Source organism: Heptranchias perlo, unplaced genomic scaffold (genome assembly GCF_035084215.1).
Source record: "Heptranchias perlo isolate sHepPer1 unplaced genomic scaffold, sHepPer1.hap1 HAP1_SCAFFOLD_52, whole genome shotgun sequence".
Lineage (NCBI taxonomy): Eukaryota > Metazoa > Chordata > Chondrichthyes > Hexanchiformes > Hexanchidae > Heptranchias > Heptranchias perlo.
This window is the reverse complement of record NW_027139537.1, coordinates 1,307,330-1,330,050: the sequence shown is the minus strand read 5'-3', so window position 1 is coordinate 1,330,050 and position 22,721 is coordinate 1,307,330. Positions and strand designations below refer to the sequence as shown.

At 43.0% G+C, this 22,721-nt stretch overlaps 4 non-coding genes and 1 pseudogene across 4 annotated transcripts; 3 read left to right on the top strand and 2 right to left on the bottom strand.

The window, feature by feature from the left end:
- The window catches only part of LOC137314528 (zinc finger protein 585A-like), a 915,457-nt pseudogene that overhangs the window by 80,506 nt on the left and 812,230 nt on the right, over positions 1-22,721 (top strand).
- trnal-cag (transfer RNA leucine (anticodon CAG)) lies at positions 769-852 on the bottom strand. Its single transcript has one exon. It is a non-coding gene; the product is annotated as a tRNA-Leu (tRNA).
- On the bottom strand, positions 931-1,003 carry trnak-cuu (transfer RNA lysine (anticodon CUU)). Its single transcript has one exon. It is a non-coding gene; the product is annotated as a tRNA-Lys (tRNA).
- On the top strand, positions 8,908-8,979 carry trnag-ucc (transfer RNA glycine (anticodon UCC)). The gene has a single exon. It is a non-coding gene; the product is annotated as a tRNA-Gly (tRNA).
- trnag-ucc (transfer RNA glycine (anticodon UCC)) lies at positions 14,094-14,165 on the top strand. The gene has a single exon. It is a non-coding gene; the product is annotated as a tRNA-Gly (tRNA).

The following is a 22,721-nucleotide window of genomic DNA, read 5'->3' as shown; positions in this document are numbered from 1 at the left end:
ACCCATCTTACCCATGTAACTGTCCAAATGCTTTTTAAAAGACAAAATTGTACCCGCCTCTACTACTGCCTCTGGCAGCTCGTTCCAGACACTCACCACCCTTTGAGTGAAAAAATTGCCCCTCTGGACCCTTTTGTATCTCTCCCCTCTCACCTTAAATCTATGCCCCCTCGTTATAGACTCCCCTTAAGAGACATGTTTTGTTTTCAACACGGCTGGTGAAATGGCCAGACGATCATAAATTCGCAGTCGCCTTTGAAACATTTAAAGGCGACTACCTAAAAATCACTTCGTGCAAATATTCCTATCCTAAATTTTCTTTGGCTGTTGATGTGTCTCGAATACTTTGCTTTTTTTGATATTCCTTTTTTGCCTTTCCAATAGATCTTCAGACTTCTTTCCCAGTCTTATCACATTCCCCTCTCTCCTTTATTGGCTAGTGTGTGCCCTTTTCTTCAGTTTAAATTTTGCCCTTGTTTCTTTATTCATCCTTGGTGTGTCATTTCTGGCTAGTTTGTTCTTGCTTTTTAGTGGGATATATTTCTCCTGGACTCTATTTATCACCGTTTTAAATGTTTCCCACTGCTGTTCTATTTCTTTGTCCAGGTCATTAATATGTCAAACATATCACCGTTTGAAACTTCTCAAGTCACATTTCCATGACAAAGCCAGTTGCTTTTGTGGGAGGAGCAAATCAACTTGGTCTAAAAATCAGCTGCAGCCCAATCCACAAATAAAATATTTTCACGTCTTCGTAAAAATAAGCAATGTCAGAAGAGGGATTCGAACCCACGCCTACCGGAAGAGATTGCGACCTGAACGCAGCGCCTTAGACCGCTCGGCCATCCTGACTACAAATTTAACGTTTCATTATGCATCAATTCTGCACCGTTGGCCAGTGAACGCAACATAAAAGTTTTAAATGATACTCGCCCAACGTGGGGCTCGAACCCACGACCCTGAGATTAAGAGTCTCATGCTCTACCGACTGAGCTAGCCGGGCCTGATGGTACATCACCGCCTCATCTATTTTTGCAGCAAGCAGGAGAAAGACTCCATTTCAAATTATTGGAATCAATTCTGAGTGACACGATCAACTGTCACTCCGAAAGGCACGGACGAATCAAGGACAGTCAGCATGGATTTTTTAAGTGGAGGTCGTGTCTGACTAACCTGATTGAATTTTTCGAGGAGGTGACAAGGAGGATCGATGAGGGTGGCGCAATTGATGTAGTCTACATGGATTTTCGCAAGGCTTTTGAAAAATTCCCACATGGCAGATTGGTCAAAAAAGTAAAGGCCCATAGGATCCAAGGGAATGTGGCTTATTGGAGCCAAAATTGGCTCAGTGGCAGGAAGCAAAGGGTAATGGTCGACGGGTGTTTTTTGTGGCTGGAAGACTGTTTCCAGTTGGGTGCTGCAGGGCTCCGTACTTGGTCCTATGCTTTTTGTGGTATACATTAACAATTTGGACTTAAACGTCGGGGGCATGATTAAGAAATTTGCCGGTGACACAAAAATTGACCGTGTTGTTGATAGCGAGGAGGAAAACTGTAGACTGTGGGGGTTCAGGCAATTTTCTGATAACAAAGCACTCAATCTATCTCTGAATGAATTTTGAACGAATACGTGTGTTTGACCCAGCACAGGCACGATGGGCCGAATGATCTCCTCTTGTGGACTAACATAATACGATGATACCAAGTGTTGTCAGACAGAAAAGCAACATATTCCAAATAAGAGCAGAGAGAGGAAACTAGACTAACAGCATAACAGCACGTTGAGATATTGTATTTGAGAAGGATGAGGAGGGATAGTTTTTCATGGTGGTAGTCACTTAGGGTATCAATTGTGACTTTGATAAGGACCATTTCATGCTGCGACAGTCTCTGGCACTGTGTGTGAGTGTGGGATTCATTCTGTATCTGTCAGTCTCTGGTACTGTGTGTGAGTGTGGGATTCATTCTGTATCTGTCAGTCTCTGGTACTGTGTGAGTGTGGGATTTATTCTGTATCTGTCAGTCTCTGGTACTGTGTGTGAATGTGGGATTCATTCTGTATCTGTCAGACTCTGGTGCTGTGTGTGAGTGTGGGATTCATTCTGTATTTGTCAGTCTCTGGTACTGTGTGTGAGTGTGGGATTCATTCTGTATCTGTCAGTCTCTGGTACTGTGTGTGAGTGTGGGATTCATTCTGTATCTGTCAGTCTCTGGTACTGTGTGTGAGTGTGGGATTCATTCTGTATCTGTCAGTCTCTGGTACTGTGTGTGAGTGTGGGATTCATTCTGTATCTGTCAGTCTCTGGTACTGTGTGTGAGTGTGGGATTTATTCTGTATCTTGTCACTCTCTGATACTGTGTGTGAGTTTGGAATTGATTCTGTATCTTGTCAGCAGTGTGTGTGAGAGTTTGTGATTAATTCTTTATATAAAACTGTGTGTTAGTGTGGGATTCTTTCGGTATCTGTCAGTCTCTGGTACTCCATGTGACTGTGGGACTCATTCTGTATATACAGTCTCAAGTACTGTATGTGTGAGTTGAATTCATCCTATATATGCAGTTACTCATACTGCATGTGATTGTGGGATTCATTCTGTATATACAGTCTCCAGTACTGTATGTGGGAGTTGAATTCATCCTATATATGCAGTTACTCATACTGCATGTTAGTGTGGGATTCATACTGTACCTGTCAGTCTCTGGCACTGTGTGTGAGTGTGGGATTAACTGTGTGTCTGTCAGTCTCTTGTACTGTATGTGAGTTTGGGATTCGTTCTGCATCTGTGAGAGTTGGAGTCATTCTGTGTCTGTGTGTCTCTGGTACTGTCTCTGAATGTGAGATTCATTCTGTATCTGTACGTAATTATTCTCTCAGATTAAATTATGGTGTTCAATATTGCAGCTTTTATATCTCAATGTTTAAATAGTTTTACTCCTTGTTTAATTGGTAAATATGGACATACTTTCGGATTTGATGCTGGAGGTTTTAACCAGATTATTTGTGCGCTTTTTGGAGTACTATTAAATCTGTATCTCTGTGAGTACTGTTGTGGATGATAATGTATCTTTAAAACTGATAAGGTGACATTTTTGAATTGGTATGTAATGTGTAGATCAGTCTGTAGAAATGGAATTGATACCGTATCTTTCAGTCTAATATTGTATGAGATTTTTGGACTGGTATGTAATGTGTATCTCAGTCTGCACTAATAGAATTGATACTCTATCTTTAAATCTCATTCTACGAGTTCATTCTGAACAGGTATCTAATTTGTCTCTCAGGTTTACTATCTTTCAATATTTCTCAATCTGATACTCTGCCTGAGTTTTGGACTTGTGTGCAATTTGTATCATATGATACACATTTCGAATGGATATTCCATGGATTAAAGTCATGTGTGTGAGAGTTCTGGGCTAGTATTCAATTTGAATCTCGGGGTACATTATTGGGATTCATTCTGTACCTTTGAATCGGGTACCATGTGTGATTTCTATCTGGTATTTAATTCGTAGCTAATGTTGCTCTATTGTGAGATTGACACAGTGCCTTTCACTCTGAGAGTGTGATTTTGGACTGGGATTTTTGTATCTACCTGTCAGCGGGACTGAGTTAGGGGGAAATGGAACAGTGTCTGCCTCACCTACTCTGCTTGACTGTTGGATTGAAAATGTGTCTCTGGAAATTGTGATCATTGTGGGACTGACTACTCCTGCTGTCTGAGACTGTGGAACTGATGACCTGTCTGTGTCTCTGTGCTCTGTGAGTGATAATATACTTACTGTGTGTGAGAAGGAGCTGGCTGTACTGTTCCTTCTGCCTCGGGTGGAGGAAGCATCACATTTATTCTGGATCGTTCAAGGGTTTGCCTGGAGAAAGAAAATGATCTCTTGTTACTCAGGAACAGGTGAGGTAGAAAAGACAGAAGTGATCAGTTTAATATCTCTGTTAATGATCATTTTGAATATCCACAAATGAAATCCAGTGATACAAACAGTGTCAGTGTCTGACTCCACTGCAGTACTGCAGCACTCAGCTTCTGCATACCAGGTGTGTTGGGCTGTTTTACAACAATTTAATAACATCCAGACACGGCCCAACCCCTGCACCGATCCATGAATGGGACGACCCGATGTGGCAGGGACCTTTGTACAGGTCAGGTTTCTAATCCCCTCTCCCATGGGACTAACCGTTAAACGGAAACCAAACAGCCGCTGTTCAAAATGTGTCCTTGACACTTCTCACCTGATGCCTGCAATAGATGCTCTTTGTATAACTCCCCACATCCTTACTGTCCGGCTCTGTTTCCACTCTTCACTATCCAATAACAATAAACAGGGTGAGGCTGGAACTCAACCAGGACCATTCATTACTGGTTTGGGGAGAGAAAGCAGCAATGATTTTAATAGCAGGTTCTTCCCATTCTCTCTCCCTTCCCCTGGACACACCCTGTACACACACAGTCCGAGAATGACCTCTCCCTTCCCCCCTCTCACTCCATGTTCCGGGACCAGTTCCTGATCCACTCCGCCTCTTACAAACAGCCCCCGGACTCCCCCTGACCTTCCCCCGGACTCAATGCCGATGTCTGAGCCCATCTGCGGACACGGTCCAGAAGCGATGATCTGCTGTAACGAGGCTGCTCTTTGCTCCCTTCCCCCGGGGGCCGTGATCTCTCCATTCCCGGCTGTTTTAAACAATCTTCTTCCGCTCACTGAGGGAATGGCGCCCACAATTCCCAATCCAAAAATCGATGGAAACTTTCCCCAATTGGAATTTTTCCGAGTCTGAGCAAAGGAAGTGGGACTGGGGGAAAGGTCAGAGGGAATGGGGTCCACAGGCAGTGCAGGAACAGGAACCCGAATGGGAAACAGATGGGATTCCACCAGTGCCTAACGCTGGAATCCAGACTGACTTTACAATCTCCAACTATTAAACTAGATGTTTCCATCCCTGCTGTTTCTCTAGGGGTATTTTGATGGTAAAGAGCCTTTCAGAGATAAAGTGAGCGGCTGTGAAATCAGCCAATGGATTCTCTTCATTAATGGCCCCTATAATGTGTGACTGAGAGAGGATTTCTCAAACCAATCCTGGAGAAACATGGGAGGAAAGTGGGAGTCGGTGTATTTGCTGGGACCGTGTAGGGTTAATATCAGGCAGCAACAGTCGCAGATTAATTTAACCGGAGTGAAACTGTAGGTCACTGAGAGTAATATCGAACAGCCCTGAGCTGTAAAACTGCAGATAGTACAACAGGCATTAGAGGGTTAAATGTGACCCATTGTTTCTGTCCCTCTCTGTACTGTCCCTGAGTGTGGGATTAATAGTGTTTCTGATCCTTGTACAATATCAGTGAGAGATGTGATTGCATCTTCTGTCTCTCCAACGCGATCTTTCTGGATAAAATCGCACTTTCCCGGTCAGTCTGGAACTAATACTGTTAACGTCTGTCTGTCACTGTGTCTCACCGCTCTCTCTGTCTCTCTCACCATGTCTGCCTCCCCCTCTCTCTCTGGTGCTGTATATGAAGGCGGATACTGCTATTGAGCGTGATTTGGACACAGATCGGGAGTGTAAGACTGATACTGTCTCTCTCTCTCTCTATTGCTGGACATGAAAGTGGGATACCGTCTGATATAAAATAGAGAGAATGAGATGTCCGGGCCGGGCCTCACTGTAACTGGGGATGTTTCGGCTCCAGTCCCAGTTCATGGTCATAATCTTTTCACAGATTCAGGTCGAGAGTCTCTGTGAGACGGTGACACTGGCGGAGAAACTCCGCGTCATAACTCAAACCCCAACACATGAGATTCTCCAAATAAGCTGGAATAAGGTGTTTGTAAAACGCTGAACCCGTCTGGGAGGGGAGGTGTGGGGAGATAGAACAGGGAAACAGACTGAAATGGAGGAGCCGAGTTGACTTGTTATTGAACGGACTGTATTTCGGCAGGAATATTAACGATTTCTCATTGTAACGGGGCTTATTTGAAAGCTTCGGGTTTTGGGAATCCTTGAATATGAAGCCCGGGTCTGTCAGGGTTTGTGCGGAGCGCTGAGGTTCGGTTCTATTATCGATAAACGGTTTTAAACTGTCGGATGGAGAGAACTGGAGGTGGAGCTGGAAGATCAGAGGCCGCTCTCCGCTCTGTCACTCTGACTGTCTCCTCCCCTCCCGATTTCTCTGTTTAATCCCCCATATGGAACCAAAGCGGGTCGGTGGACTCTAAACACGGTTTACTCGTTAACAGGACGAAAGGCGAGTAATGTTCCTGATCTCCTGGGCACCAGGCAATTCACTGTTATTTGTTTCTGTACAGAGTTACATCTCAGTGATTCCCCAGTGAGTTTGATGCGTTATGTAAATAATCCAACAAAATAGAACAGAAACGGAGCGAAGCGCTGAATTTCACAGATGTGGAAAGGTTAGTCGAGCAGTTCTGGTGATTCGTTATGAGCCCAGCATGGCAAGGAGATTAAATAAATACAAGAAATCTGGTGATGTGTGGGCTGGGGTCCATAAGTCACCGTTTAAAGTACCGGACTGTGGTCACTGCCCCGACTCCAGTCCCATTAATACCTCATCTCGTCCACAACGAGACAAAAGCAGCTCAAAGCCACACTGGTAGCATGATATCAGCGTCTCCCTTCAGACAGTAACCAGCCCTTTCACAGATACAGAGGGTGGCTCTGAAAAGAGCCTTTACATCGAGTTACATTGAAACTACAGCAGAGAAACATGCCATTCGGCCCAACTAGTCTATGCTGGCGTTTATGCTGCTCATGAGCCTCCTCCTTCCTTACTTCATCTAACCCTATCGGCATATCCTTCGATTCCTTTCTCCCTCATGTGCTGATCTATCTTCCCCTGAAATGCCCCTCTGTTATTTGCCTCAGCTACTCCTCGTAGTTGCAAGTTCCACATTCTAACCACTCTCTGGGTAAAGCAATTTCTCCTGAATTCCCTATTTGATTTATTAGCGACTATTTTATATTTATTACCTGAAGTTTTGGACTCCCCACAAGTGGAAAAAATTTCTCGACATCTATCCTAACAAACCCTGTCATTATCTTAAAAACCTCGATCAGATCAACCCTCAGCCTTCTCTTTTCCAGTGAAACGAGACCCAGTCTGTTCAGTCTTTCCTGATAAGAATATCCTCTCATTTCTGGTATCATCCTTGTGAATCTTGTTTGCACCTTCTCCAATGCCCCTATGTCTATAATATGGAGACGAGACCAGTTCGCAGTATTCCAAGTCTGGTCTAAAGAAGGTTCTATACAAGTTTAACATAACTTCTTTGCTTTTCAACTCTATCCCTCTAGAAATGAATCCTAGTGTTTGATTTGTCTTTTTATGACCTGATTAACCTGGGTCGCTACTTTTAGTAATTTGTGTATCTGTACCACCAGATCCCTTTGCTCCTCTATCCCGTTTAGACTCTTATTATCCAAGCAGTGTGTGACCTCCTGATTCTTCATTCTGCAAGTTTATTAATGCCCTCTTGCATTTTGATGCTTTCTTCCTTTGTATTAACTAAATCCCCCAAGTTGGTGTCGTCCACAAATTTGGGAATTGTACTTCCGATTCCCGAATCCAAATCGTTAATGTAAATTGTGAAGAACAGTGGTCCCAGAAACTGTAAATCCACCTCCCACCTTTTGCCAGTCTGAGTAGCGACTCTTCACCTCTATTCTCGGCTTTTAGTTTTGCAGCCAACTTACTATCCATTCTGGCACCTGACCCTGACTCCACGTGCTCTGAACTGAGCCACGAGTCGACAATGTGGTACATTATAGAAGGCCTTCGGAAAATCCAAATATATCACATCTACTGCATTAAACTTGCCTACACTTTCTGTTCCTTCTTCAAAGATTTCAATCAGGTTGGTCCTGTCCTTTGGTTTATCAGATTAAGTCTTGGCCGGTTTACTTGCTCTTGGAGCTCACAATGCTGGATTTCTTCGGCAGCAGCAAGGCCTGGATATCAGTCAACACCCTGAGCGATGGTCACCAGTCCCAGCAGCTTGTTGAGCTCCTCGTCGTTGCGGATGGCCAGCTGCAGGTGTCTGGGGATGATGCGGGTCTTCTTGTTTGTCCCGGGCCGCGTTACCGGCCAGCTCGAGGACTTCAGCCGTCAGATACTCGATGCACAGCAGCCAGATAGACCGGGGCTCCGGCACCCACACGTTCAGCATAGTTCCCCTTTCGCAAGAGCCTGTGAACACGGATAACAGGGAACTGCAGTCCGACCCGGGATGAGCGAGACTTGGCCTTGGACCGAGCTTTACCGCCTGTTTTTCCTCTTCCAGACATTTCCACAATCTCACAAACACTTTCACAAAGAATGAAGAAATCCTCCCGCACTCGCCCTTCTTATACCTTCTGGAGGAGTGCAGTGGGGACACTTGTGATGGGTCTCTCTCAGAGTGTTTACACTGCCCGCTCGCCCTCACTGATATTCTATCTTTGAACTGCTGTAATATTGTCCTTTAGTAATATTGCTGCTCCTCCTCCTTTCCCCATTTCCCTGTCCTTTCTAAAGATCTTATAGACTTGAATATTAAGCTGCCATTCCTGCCCAGTTGGTGGTCAGGTCTCTGTAATGATTTAATGGAATTATTTAACTTTACTCAATGGCTGATGTGAGCTGTGGTAAAATGTATTTCCAGCTGGTCAAGTATTGCAGGTATCGACTGTCTCTTCAGTCCGATATCAGGTGAAGAATTACTGGCTGGTGTGGAATTTCCATTGATTGGGGGTTGGTGAAATCTACTGGGCGGAAACAGGAACTGCAACAGAGCGAGAAAGAATCCGTCAGAAACCAGTTCAAATGAAGAACAAAATCCAACAGCCTGCAGTGTCTGTTCAGGATCGGATGTTTGGGAACTATTTTATTGGCGATTATTTTCAGCGATGGTGGTATAGTGGTGAGCATAGCTGCTTTCCAAGCAGTTGACCCGGGTTCGATTCCCGGTCATCGCAATTAAGTGTTCTTATTAGTTTATTTCCATCAGAAACTCTTAAGTTTCCAATCGAATTTGATGCACTTCAGTTGGATATTGTTTCCAAAACATAATCGGGTGTAATTATCGTAAAATGTTTTCAACCTTCATTTCTTTTCCATATAGAAGGAAAAGAGGAAAAACATGCTGGAAATACTGAGTTACCAAGGGTCGAATGAGAGTGAGGAAGGGAAATGATATGTTAGCCTTTATTGTAAGGGTGTTGTAATATTAGAGTAAGGAGGTCTTGCTGCAATTGGAGTACGAGGAAATATTGTGTAAAATTGGCTAATATTCGGTGGTGTTTAGAAGAATGAGAGGTGATCGCATTGAAATGTATAAAATTTTTAGACGGCTTGACAGGGTAGATGCTGAGAGTCTGATTCCCCTGGCTGGAGAGTCAAGAACTAGAGCTCATAGTCTCAAGATGAGGGGTCGGCCATTTAGGACCGACATGAGGAAACATTTCTTCACTCAAAGGATTGTGAATCTTTGGAATTCTCTGCACCCCAGAGGGCTGTGGATGCTCAGTCGTTGATTTATATTCACAACTGGTTTGGGGAGAGAAAGCAGCAATGATTTTAATAGCAGGTTCTTCCCATTCTCTCTCGCTTTCCCTGGACACTCCCTGTCCACACACAGCCCGAGAATGACCTCTCCCTTCCCCCCTCTCACTCCATGTTCAGGGACCAGTTCCTGATCCACTCCGCCTCTTACAAACATCCCCCGGACTCCCCCTGAACTTCCCCCCGACTCAATGCCGATCTCTGAGCCCATCTGCGGACACGGTCCCGAAGCGATGAGCTGCTGAAACGAGGCTGCTCTTTGCTCCCTTCCGCCGGTGGCCGTGATCTCTCCATTCCCGGCAGTTTTAAACCATCTTCTTCCGCTCACTGAGGGAATGGCGCCCACAATTCCCAATCCAAAAATCGATGGAAACTTTCCCCAAGTGGAATTTTTCCGAGTCTGATCAAAGGAAGTGGGGCTGGGGGAGAGGTCAGAGGGAATGGGGACTACAGGCAGTGCAGGCAAAGGCACCAGAATGGGAAACAGATGGGATTCCACCAGTGCCTAACGCTGGAATCCAGACTGACTTTACAATCTCCAACTATTAAACTACATGTTTCCATCCCTGCTGTTTCTCTCGGGGTCTTTTCATGGTGAAGAGCCTTTCAGAGATAAAGTGAGCGGCTATGAAATCAGCCAAAGGATTCTCTTCATTAATGGCCCCTATAATGTGTGACTGAGAGAGGATTTCTCAAACCAATCCTGGAGAAACATGGGAGGAAAGTGGGAGTCGGTGTATTTGCTGGGACCGTGTAGGGTTAATATCAGGCAGCAACAGTCGCAGATTAATTTAACCGGAGTGAAACTGTAGGTCACTGAGAGTAATATCGAACAGCCCTGAGCTGTAAAACTGCAGATAGTACAACAGGCATTAGAGGGTTAAATGTGGCCCATTGTTTCTGTCCCTCTCTGTACTGTCCCTGAGTGTGGGATTAATAGTGTTTCTGACCCTTGTACAATATCAGTGAGAGATGAGATGGCATCTTCTGTCTCTCCAACGCGATCTTTCTGGATAAAACGGCACTTTACCGGTCTGTCTGGAACTAATACTGTTAACGTCTGTCTGTCACTGTGTCTCACCGCTCTCTCTGTCTCTCTCACCGTGTCTGCCTCCCTCTCTCTCTCTCTGGTGCTGTATATGAAGGTGGATACTGCTATTGAGCGTGATTTGGACACAGATAGGGAGTTTAAGACTGATACTGTCTCTCTCCCTCTCTATTGCTGGACATGAAAGTGGGATACTGTCTGATATAAAATAGAGAGAATGAGATGTCCGGGCCGGGCCTCACTGTAACTGGGGATGTGTTCGGCTCCAGTCCCAGTTCATGGTCATAATCTTTTCACAGATTCAGGGCGAGAGTCTCTGTGAGACGGTAACACTGGCGGAGAATCTCCGCGTCATAACTCAAACCCCAACAAATGAGATTCTCCAAATAAGCTGGAATAAGGTGTTTGTAAAACGCTGAACCCGTCTGGGAGGGGATGTGTGGGGAGATAGAACAGGGAAACAGACTGAAATGGAGGAGCCGAGTTGACTTGTTATTGAATGGACTGTATTTAGTCAGGAATATTAACGATTTTTCATTGTAACGGGGCTTATTTGAAAGCTTCGGGTTTTGGGAACCCTTGAATATGAAGCCCGGGTCTGTCAGGGTTTGTGCGGAGCGCTGAGGTTCGGTTCTATTATCGATAAACGGTTTGAAACTGTCGGATGGAGAGAACTGGAGATGGAGCTGGAAGATCAGAGGCCGCTCTCCGCTCTGTCACTCTGACTGTCTCCTCCCCTCCCGATTTCTCTGTTTAATCCCCCATATGGAACCAAAGCGGGTCGGTGGACTCGAAACACGGTTTACTCGTTAACAGGACGAAAGGCGAGTAATGTTCCTGATCTCCTGGGCACCAGGCAATTCACTGTTATTTGTTTCTGTACAGAGTTACATTTCAGTGATTCCCCAGTGAGTTTGATGCGTTATGTAAATAATCCAACAAAATAGAACAGAAATGGAGCGAAGCGCTGAATTCCACAGATGTAGAAAGGTTAGTCGAGCAGTTCTGGTGATTATTTACGAGCCCAGCATGGCAAGTAGTTTAAATAAATACAATAAATCTGGTGATGTGTGGGCTGGGGTCAAAAAGTCACCGTTTAAAGTGCCGGACTGTGGTCACTGCCCCGACTCCAGTCCCATTAATACCTCATCTCCTCCACAACGAGACAAAAACAGCTCAGAGCCACACTGGTAGCGTGATATCAGCGTCTCCCTTCAGACAGTAACCAGCCCTTTCACAGATACAGAGGGTGGCTCTGAAAGGAGCCTTTACATCGAGTTACATTGAACCGACAGCACAGAAACAGGCAATTCGGCCCAACTAGTCTATGCCGGCGTTTATGCTGCTCATGAGCCTCCTCCTTCCTTACTTCATCTAACCCTATCGGCATATCCTTCTATTCCTTTCTCCCTCATGTGCTGATCTATCTTCCCCTTAAATGTCCCTCTGTTATTTGCCTCAGATACAACCTCGTAGTTGCAAGTTCCACATTCTAACCACTCTCTGGGTAAAGCAATTTCTCCTGAATTCCCTATTTGATTTATTAGTGAATATTTTATATTTATTACCTGAAGTTTTGGACTCCCCACAAGTGTAAACATTTTCTCTACATCTATCCGAACAAACCCTATCATTATCTTAAAAACCTCGATCAGATCAACCCTCAGCCTTCTCTTTTCTAGTGAAACGAGACCCAGTCTGTTCAGTCTTTCCTGACAACAATATCCTCTCATTTCTGGTATCATCCTTGTGAATCTTGTTTGCACCTTCTCCAATGCCCCTATGTCTATAATATGGAGACGAGACCTGTTCGCAGTATTCCAAGTCTGGTCTAAACAAGGTTCTATACAAGTTTAACATAACTTATTTGCTTTTCAACTCTATCCCTCTAGAAATGAATCATAGTGTTGGATTTGTCTTTTCATGACCTGATGAACCTGGGTCGTTACTTTTAGTAATTTGTGTATCTGTCCCACGAGATCCCTTTGCTCCTCTATCCCGTTTAGACTCTTATTTTCCAAGCAGTGTGTGACCTCCTGATTCTTCATTCTGCAAGTTTATTAATGGCCTCTTGCATTGTGATGCTTTCTTCCTTTGTATTAACTAAATCCCCCAATTTGGTGTCGTGCACAAATTTTGGAATTGTACTTCCGATTCCCGAATCCAAATCGTTCATGTAAATTGTGAAGAACAGTGGTCCCATCACCTGGAACTCCACTTCCCACTTTTTGCCACTCTGAGTAGCGACCCGTAACCTCTATTCTCGGCTTTCAATTTTGTAGCCAACTTACTGTTCATTCTGCCACCTGACCTGACTCCACGTGCTCTGAACTTAGCCATGAGTCTACAATGTGGTACATTATAGAAGGCCTTCGGAAAACCCAAATATATCACATCTACTGCATTAAACTTGTCTACACTTTCTGTTCCTTCTTCAAAGATTTCAATAAGGTTGGTCCTGTCCTTTGGGTTATCAGATTAAGCCTTGGCCGGTTTACTTGTTCTTGGAGCTCACAATGCTGGTTTTCTTCGGCATCAGCACGGCCTGGATATCAGACAACACCCTGAGCGATGGTCACTCGTCCCAGCAGCTTGTTGAGCTCCTCGTCGTTGCGGATGGCCAGCTGCACAGGTGTCTGGGGATAATGCGGGTCTTCTTGTTTGTCCAGGGCCGCGTTGCCGGGCAGCTCGAGGATTTCAGCCGTCAGATACTTGATGCACAGCAGCCAGATCGACCGGGGCTCCGGCACCCACACGTTCAGCATAGTTCCCCTTTCTCAGGAGCCTGTGAACACGGGTAACAGGGAACTGCAGTCCGGCCCGGGATGAGCGAGACTTGGCCTTGGACCGAGCTTTACCGCCGATTTTTCCTCTTCCAGACATTTCCACAATCTCACAAACACTTTTACAAAGAATGAAGAAATCCTCCCGCACTCGCCCTTCTTATACCTTCTGGAGGTGTACAGTGGGGACACTTGTGATGGGTCTCTCTCAGAGTGTTCACACTGCCCGCTCACCCTCACTGATATTCTATCTTTGAACTGCTGTAATATTGTCCTTTAGTAATATTGCTGCTCCTCCTCCTTTCCCTATTTCCCTGTCCTTTCTAAAGATCTTATAGACTTGAATATTAAGCTGCCATTCCTGCCCAGTTGGTAGTCAGGTCTCCGTAATGATTTAATGTAATTATTTAACTTTACTCAATGGCTGATGTGAGTTGCGGTAAAATGTATTTCCAGCTGGTCAAGTATTGCAGGGATCGACAATCTCTTCAGTCCGATATCAGGTGAAGAATTATTGGCTGGTGTGGAATTTCCATTGATTGGGGGTTGGTGAAATCTACTGGGCGGAAACAGGAACTGCAACAGAGCGAGAAAGGATCCGTCAGAAACCAGTGAAAATGAAGAACAAAATCCAACAGCCTGCAGTGTCTGTTCAGGATCTGATGTTTGGGAACTATTTTAATGTTGATTATTTTCAGCGATGGTGGTATAGTGGTGAGCATAGCTGCCTTCCAAGCAGTTGACCCGGGTTCGATTCCCGGCCATCGCAATTAAGTGTTCTTATTAGTTTATTTCCATCAGAAACTCTGAAGTTTACAATCGAATTTGATGCAGTTCAGTTGGAAATTGTTTCCAAGACAGAATCGAGTGCAATTGCAGTAAAATGTTATCAACCTTCATTTATTTTCCCTATCGAAGGAAAAGAGGAAAAACATGCTGGAAATACTGATTTGCCAAGGGTCGAATGAGAGTGAGGAAGGGACATGATATGTTAGCCTTTTTTGGAAGGGTGTTGGAATATAAGAGTGAGGAGGTCTTGCTGCAATTGTAGTATGAGGAAATATTGTGCAAAATTGGACAATATTGGTTGGAGTTTAGAAGAATGAGAGTTGATCGCATTGAAATGTATAAAATTCTTAGACGGCTTGGCAGTGTGGATGCTGAGAGTCTGATTCCCCTGGCGGGAGAGTCAAGAACTAGAGCTCATACTCTCAAGATGAGGGGTCGGCCATTTAGGACCAACATGAGGAAACATTTCTTCACTCGAAGGATTGTGAATCTTTGGAATTCTCTACAACCCAGAGGGCTGTGGATGCTCAGTCGTTGAGTTATATTCAAAGCTGAGATCGATAGATTTTAAGAGAGCAACATGCATGATAAAAGTGAGAGCACCATGCATTATAAAAGTGAGAGCACCATGCATTGTTATCAGTGAGAGCACCATGCATTTAAAAAAGTGAGAGCACCATGCATGACAAACAGTGAGAGCAGCATTGATTATGAACAGTGAGACCAATATGCATTTTAAACAGTTAGAGCACCGTGCATTATAAACAGTGAGAGCACCGTACATTATAAACAGTGAGAGCAACATGCATTATAAACAGTGAGAGCACCATGCATTATAATCAGTGAGAGCAACGTGCATTATAACCAGTGAGAGCACCATGCATTATAATCAGTGAGAGCAGCATTGATTATGAACAGTGAGACCAATATGCATTATAAACAGTGAGAGCACCGTACATTATAAACAGTGAGAGCAACATGCATTATAAACAGTGAGAGCACCATGCATTATAACCAGTGAGAGCACCATGCATTATAATCAGTGAGAGCAGCATTGATTATGAACAGTGAGACCAATATGCATTATAAACAGTGAGAGCACCATGCATTATAAACAGTAAGAGCACCGTGCATTATAAACAGTGAGAGCACCATGCACTATAAACAGTGAGAGAACCATGCATTGCAAACAGTGAGAGCAGCATTGATTATGAACAGTGAGACCACGATGCATTTAAAACAGTGAGAGCACCGTGCATTATAAACAGAGAGAGCACCATGCATTATAAGCAGAGAGAGCACCATGCATTGTAAACAGTGAGAGCACCATGCATTATAAACAGTGAGAGCACCATGCATTTTAAACAGTGAGAGCACCATGCATTTTAAACAGTGAGAGCACCACGCATGATAAACAGTGAGAGCACCGTGCACGATAAACAGTGAGAGCACCGTGCACGATAAACAGTGAGAGCACCATGCATTATATACAGTGAGTGCACCATGCATTACAAGCAGTGAGAGCACTATGCACATTAAACAGTGAGAGCACCATGCATTATAAACTGTCAGAACACCATGCATTATAAACAGTCGGAGCACAATGCATTATAAACAGTGAGGGCACCATGCATTATAAACAGTGAGAGCACCGTGCATTATAAGCAGTGAGAGCACAAAGCATTATAAACAGTGAGAGCACAATGCATTGAATGCAGTGAGAGCAACATGCATGATAAACAGTGAGAGCAACGTGCATTATAAACAGTGAGAGCACCATGCTTTATAAACAATGAGAGCAACGTGCATTATAAACAGTGAGAGCACCATGCACATTAAACAGTGAGAGCACCATGCATTATAAACTGTCAGAACACCATGCATTATAAACAGTAGGAGCACAATGCATTATAAACAGTGAGAGCACCATGCATTATAAACAGTGAGAGCACTGTGCATTATAAGCAGTGAGAGCACAAAGCATTATAAACAGTGAGAGCACAATGCATTGAATGCAGTGAGAGCAACATGCATGATAAACAGTGAGAGCAACGTGTATTATAAACAGTGAGAGCACCATGCATTATAAACAATGAGAGCAACGTGCATTATAAACAGTGAGAGCACCATGCATTATAAACAGTGAGAGCACCATGCATTATAAACAGTGAGAGCAACATACATTATAAACAGTGAGAGCACCATGCATTATAACCAGTGAGAGCACCATGCATTATAATCAGTGAGAGCAGCATTGATTATGAACAGTGAGACCAATATGCATTATAAACAGTGAGAGCACCATGCATTATAAACAGTAAGAGCACCATGCATTATAAACAGTGAGAGAACCATGCATTATACACAGAGAGATACCAAGCATTATATACAGTGAGAGCACGATGCATTATAAACAGTGAAAGCACCATGCATGATAAACAGTGAGCGCACCATGCATTATAAACAGTGAGAGCACGATGCATTATATACAGTGAGTGCACCGTGCATTACAAGCAGTGAGAGCACTATGCACATTAAACAGTGAGAGCACCATGCATTATAAACTGTCAGAACACCATGCATTATAAACAGTAGGAGCACAATGCATTATAAACAGTGAGAGCACCATGCATTATAAACAGTGAGAGCACTGTGCATTATAAGCAGTGAGAGCAACATGCATGATAAACAGTGAGAGCACAATGCATTGAATGCAGTGAGAGCAACATGCATGATAAACAGTGAGAGCAACGTGTATTATAAACAGTGAGAGCACCATGCATTATAAACAGTGAGAGCAACGTGCATTATAAACAGTGAGAGCACCATGCATTATAAACAGTGAGAGCACCATGCATTATATACAGTGAGTGCACCATGCCTTATAAGCAGTGAGAGCACTATGCACATTAAACAGTGAGAGCACCATGCATTATAAACAGTGAGATACCAAGCATTATAGACAGTGAGAGCACGATGCATTTTAAACAGTGAGAGGACCATGCATTTCAACCAGTGAGAGCACCATGCATTATAAACAGTGAGAGCGCCATGCATTATAAACAGTGAGAGCGCCATGCATTATAAACAGTGAGAGCGCCATGCATTATAAACAGTGAGAGCGCCATGCATTATAAGCAGTGAGAGCACCATGCATTTTAAACAGTGAGAGGACCATGCATTATCAACAGTGAGAGACCAATGCATTTTAAACAGTGAGAGCACCATGCATTACAAACAGTGAGAGGAGCATTGATTATGAACAGTGAGACCAATATGCATTATAAACAGTGAGAGCACCTTGCATTAGAAACAGTGGGAGCACCATGCTTTATAAAGAGTGAGAGCAACATGCATTATAAACATTGAGAGCACCATGCATTGTAAGCAGTGAGAACACCATGCATTTAAAACAGTGTGAGCACCATGCATTATAAAGAGTGAGAGCCCCATGCATTTTAAACAGTGAGAGCACCGTGCATTTTAAACAGTGAGAGCACCGTGCATTATAAACAGTGAGAGCACCGTGCATTTTAAACAGTGAGAGCACCTTGTATTTTAAACTGTGAGTGCACCTTGTATTTTAAACTGTGAGTGCACCTTGTATTTTGAACTGTGAGACCACCGTGCATTTTAAACAGTGAGAGCACCTTGTATTTTAAACTGTGAGAGCACCTTCTATTTTAAACTGTGAGAGCACCGTGCATTTTAAACAAGGAGTGCACCGTGCATTTTAAACAATGAGAGCACCGTGCATTTTAAACAGTGAGAGCACCGTGCATTTTAAACAGTGAGAGCACCGTTCATTATAAACAATGAGTGCACCGGGAATTTTAAACAGTGAGAGCACCGTTCATTATAAACATTGAGTGCACCGTGCATTTTAAACAGTGAGAGCACCTTGTATTTTAAACTGTGAGTGCACCTTGTATTTTAAACAGTGAGAGCACCGTGCATTTTAAACAGTGAGAGCAACGTGCATTTTTATCAGTAAGTGCACCGTGCATTTTAAACAGTGAGAGCACCTTGTATTTTAAACAGTGAGAGCACCTTGTATTTCAAACTGTGAGTGCACCGTGCATTTTAAACAGTGAGAGCAACGTGCATTTTTATCAGTAAGTGCACCGTGCATTTTAAACAGTGAGAGCACCTTGTATTTTAAACAGTGAGAGCAACGTGCATTTTAAACTGTGAGAGCACCATGCATTTTAAACAGTGAGAGCACCGTGCATTTTAAACAGTGAGAGCACCGTGCATTTTAAACAGTGAGAGCACCGTGCATTTTAAACAATGAGAGCACCATACATTTTAAACAGTGAGAGCACCGTGCATTTTAAACAGTGAGAGCACCGTGCATTTTAAACAGTGAGAGCAACGTGCATTTTTATCAGTAAGTGCACCGTGCATTTTAAACAGTGAGAGCACCTTGTATTTTAAACTGTGAGTGCACCGTTCATTTTAAACAGTGAGAGCACCTTGTATTTTAAACTGTGAGAGCACCTTGTATTTTAAACAGTGAGAGCACCGTTCATTATAAACATTAATGCACCGTGCATTTTAAACAGTGAGAGCACCTTGTATTTTAAACTGTGAGAGCACCGTTCATTTTAAACAGTGAGAGAACCGTGCATTTTAAACAGTGAGAGCAACGTGCATTTTAAACAGTGAGAGCACCGTGCATTTTAAACAGTGAGAGCACCGTGCATTTTAAACAGTGAGAGAACCGTGCATTTTAAACAGTGAGAGCAACGTGCATTTTAAACAGTGAGAGCACCGTGCATTTTAAACAGTGAGAGAACCGTGCATTTTAAACAGTGAGAGAACCGTGCATTTTAAACAGTGAGAGCAACGTGCATTTTTATCAGTAAGTGCACCGTGCATTTTAAACAGTGAGAGCACCTTGTATTTTAAACTGTGAGTGCACCGTTCATTTTAAACAGTGAGAGCACCTTGTATTTCAAACTGTGAGAGCACCTTGTATTTCAAACAGTGAGAGCACCTTGTATTTTAAACAGTGAGAGCACCGTTCATTATAAACATTAATGCACCGTGCATTTTAAACAATGAGAGCACCGTGCATTTTAAACAGTGAGAGCACCGTGCATTTTAAACAATGAGAGCACCGTGCATTTTAAACAGTGAGAGCAACGTGCATTTTTATCAGTAAGTGCACCGTGCATTTTAAACAGTGAGAGCACCTTGTATTTTAAACTGTGAGTGCACCGTTCATTTTAAACAGTGAGAGCACCTTGTATTTTAAACTGTGAGAGCACCTTGTATTTTAAACTGTGAGAGCACCTTGTATTTTAAACAGTGAGAGCACCGTTCATTATAAACATTAATGCACCGTGCATTTTAAACAGTGAGAGCACCTTGTATTTTAAACTGTGAGAGCACCGTGCATTTTAAACTGTGAGAGCACCTTGTATTTTAAACTGTGAGTGCACCGTGCATTTTAAACAGTGAGAGCACCTTGTATTTTAAACTGTGAGTGCACCGTTCATTTTAAACAGTGAGAGCACCTTGTATTTTAAACAGTGAGAGCACCTTGTATTTTAAACTGTGAGAGCACCTTGTATTTTAAACAGTGAGAGCACCGTTCATTGTAAACATTGAGTGCACCGTGCATTTTAAACAGTGAGAGCACCTTGTATTTTAAACAGTGAGAGCACCGTGCATTTTAAACAGTGAGAGCACCGTGCATTTTAAACAGTGAGAGCACCGTGCATTTTAAACAATGAGAGCACCGTGCATTTTAAACAGTGAGAGCAACGTGCATTTTTATCAGTAAGTGCACCGTGCATTTTAAACAGTGAGAGCACCTTGTATTTTAAACTGTGAGTGCACCGTTCATTTTAAACAGTGAGAGCACCTTGTATTTTAAACTGTGAGAGCACCTTGTATTTTAAACAGTGAGAGCACCGTTCATTATAAACATTAATGCACCGTGCATTTTAAACAGTGAGAGCACCTTGTATTTTAAACTGTGAGAGCACCGTGCATTTTGAACAATGAGAGCACCATACATTTTAAACAGTGAGAGCACCGTGCATTTTAAACAGTGAGAGAACCGTGCATTTTAAACAGTGAGAGCACCGTGCATTTTAAACAGTGAGAGCAACGTGCATTTTTATCAGTAAGTGCACCGTGCATTTTAAACAGTGAGAGCACCTTGTATTTTAAACTGTGAGTGCACCGTTCATTTTAAACAGTGAGAGCACCTTGTATTTCAAACTGTGAGAGCACCTTGTATTTCAAACAGTGAGAGCACCTTGTATTTTAAACAGTGAGAGCACCGTTCATTATAAACATTAATGCACCGTGCATTTTAAACAGTGAGAGCACCTTGTATTTTAAACTGTGAGAGCACCGTGCATTTTAAACTGTGAGAGCACCTTGTATTTTAAACTGTGAGTGCACCGTGCATTTTAAACAGTGAGAGCACCTTGTATTTTAAACTGTGAGTGCACCGTTCATTTTAAACAGTGAGAGCACCTTGTATTTTAAACAGTGAGAGCACCTTGTATTTTAAACTGTGAGAGCACCTTGTATTTTAAACAGTGAGAGCACCGTTCATTGTAAACATTGAGTGCACCGTGCATTTTAAACAGTGAGAGCACCTTGTATTTTAAACAGTGAGAGCACCGTGCATTTTAAACAGTGAGAGCACCGTGCATTTTAAACAGTGAGAGCACCGTGCATTTTAAACAATGAGAGCACCGTGCATTTTAAACAGTGAGAGCAACGTGCATTTTTATCAGTAAGTGCACCGTGCATTTTAAACAGTGAGAGCACCTTGTATTTTAAACTGTGAGTGCACCGTTCATTTTAAACAGTGAGAGCACCTTGTATTTTAAACTGTGAGAGCACCTTGTATTTTAAACAGTGAGAGCACCGTTCATTATAAACATTAATGCACCGTGCATTTTAAACAGTGAGAGCACCTTGTATTTTAAACTGTGAGAGCACCGTGCATTTTGAACAATGAGAGCACCATACATTTTAAACAGTGAGAGCACCGTGCATTTTAAACAGTGAGAGAACCGTGCATTTTAAACAGTGAGAGCACCGTGCATTTTAAACAGTGAGAGCAACGTGCATTTTTATCAGTAAGTGCACCGTGCATTTTAAACAGTGAGAGCACCTTGTATTTTAAACTGTGAGTGCACCGTTCATTTTAAACAGTGAGAGCACCTTGTATTTCAAACTGTGAGAGCACCTTGTATTTCAAACAGTGAGAGCACCTTGTATTTTAAACAGTGAGAGCACCGTTCATTATAAACATTAATGCACCGTGCATTTTAAACAATGAGAGCACCGTGCATTTTAAACAGTGAGAGCACCGTGCATTTTAAACAATGAGAGCACCGTGCATTTGAAACAGTGAGAGCAACGTGCATTTTTATCAGTAAGTGCACCGTGCATTTTAAACAGTGAGAGCACCTTGTATTTTAAACTGTGAGTGCACCGTTCATTTTAAACAGTGAGAGCACCTTGTATTTTAAACTGTGAGAGCACCTTGTATTTTAAACTGTGAGAGCACCTTGTATTTTAAACAGTGAGAGCACCGTTCATTATAAACATTAATGCACCGTGCATTTTAAACAGTGAGAGCACCTTGTATTTTAAACTGTGAGAGCACCGTGCATTTTAAACTGTGAGAGCACCTTGTATTTTAAACTGTGAGTGCACCGTGCATTTTAAACAGTGAGAGCACCTTGTATTTTAAACTGTGAGTGCACCGTTCATTTTAAACAGTGAGAGCACCTTGTATTTTAAACAGTGAGAGCACCTTGTATTTTAAACTGTGAGAGCACCTTGTATTTTAAACAGTGAGAGCACCGTTCATTGTAAACATTGAGTGCACCGTGCATTTGAAACAGTGAGAGCACCTTGTATTTTAAACTGTGAGTGCACCTTCTATTTTAAACAGTGAGAGCACCGGGCATTTTAAACAGTGAGAGCAACGTGCATTTTTATCAGTAAATGCACCGTGCATTTTAAACAGTGAGAGCACCTTGTATTTTAAACAGTGAGAGCACATTGTATTTCAAACTGTGAGTGCACCGTGCATTTTAAACTGTGAGTGCACCTTGTATTTTGAACTGTGAGAGCACCGTGCATTTTAAACAGTGAGAGCACCATGCATTTTAAACAGTGAGAGCACCGTGCATTTTAAACAGTGAGAGCACCGTGCATTTTAAACAGTGAGAGCACCGTGCATTTTAAACAGTGAGAGCAACGTGCATTTTTATCAGTAAGTGCACCGTGCATTTTAAACAGTGAGAGCACCTTGTATTTTAAACTGTGAGTGCACCGTTCATTTTAAACAGTGAGAGCACCTTGTATTTCAAACTGTGAGAGCACCTTGTATTTCAAACAGTGAGAGCACCTTGTATTTTAAACAGTGAGAGCACCGTTCATTATAAACATTAATGCACCGTGCATTTTAAACAGTGAGAGCACCTTGTATTTTAAACAGTGAGAGCACCGTGCATTTTAAACAATGAGAGCACCATACATTTTAAACAGTGAG